This window comes from Lycium ferocissimum, chromosome 8 (genome assembly GCF_029784015.1).
Source record: "Lycium ferocissimum isolate CSIRO_LF1 chromosome 8, AGI_CSIRO_Lferr_CH_V1, whole genome shotgun sequence".
NCBI lineage: Eukaryota > Viridiplantae > Streptophyta > Magnoliopsida > Solanales > Solanaceae > Lycium > Lycium ferocissimum.
The window spans coordinates 40,346,547-40,347,425 of NC_081349.1; positions in this window are offsets into that span (position 1 = coordinate 40,346,547).

Sequence of the window (879 nt, forward strand, 5' to 3'; positions counted from 1 at the left end):
TAAGAAATAGTGGAAAGTCATTCCAGCTTCTATTTGGGGGACAATGTGGAAAGAAAGAAATGCCCGGTGTTTTGAGGGCAGCCAAAATTCTTTACAAAAGATCAAGCTCAATTGTATTTTGTCATTGCATCTCTGGTGTACAAAATATCTTGTAGAGGAGTCTGAGTCAATATTAGAGTTATTGGAATCTTTGTAAGTAAATACATTTTAGACTCATGGATCTTTTTGTAAATCTGGTCCAAACACAGAATTTTGTGCTTACGAATATATTGTTACCTTTCTCAAAAAAAGAAGTAAAATATGTTTTTTTGAAATAGTAAAATTTTTATTAAAAGAAAGTATCAATATGGTATAATTAGTACAAGTCTATGTCACTAAAATTACCTATCAGCAACAAGATTCTCAGAGATGACCAAGAAATAGATGTATGGAATTTTCTCATCATCAAGATACACTTCGTCCCTGAAGAAGTCATCATCCCGGATTGGATTGAATTTAATACCACCTGCTTGTGAACTCTTAATTCATGTAGCATCTTTTTACAAGCTGATCACTGTTAAAAAGATTTCTTTGAAGTTCGTAAGTTTCTCCAACTGAAAAAAAATTTAGTACATGTCCTCCTGAAATTTTTAAAATAAAGATAGTATTAATATTGAATACCTCTTTCAACTTTGCATTTGTCACTTGCGGTGGAACTACTCAAGGAATTGGGGCATGCCTGAAACGATACCAACTTACGTCGCATGTAGTACTCAATCATATCGCCTCAGAACAGCTCAATTTTGTTCCGTCTAAAGTAACAATAGAGTTGTAAGTAGGACATGGGGGTCTGATTACTCCATACATCATTCCATAGGTGCTGACAAATAAAAAAATAAA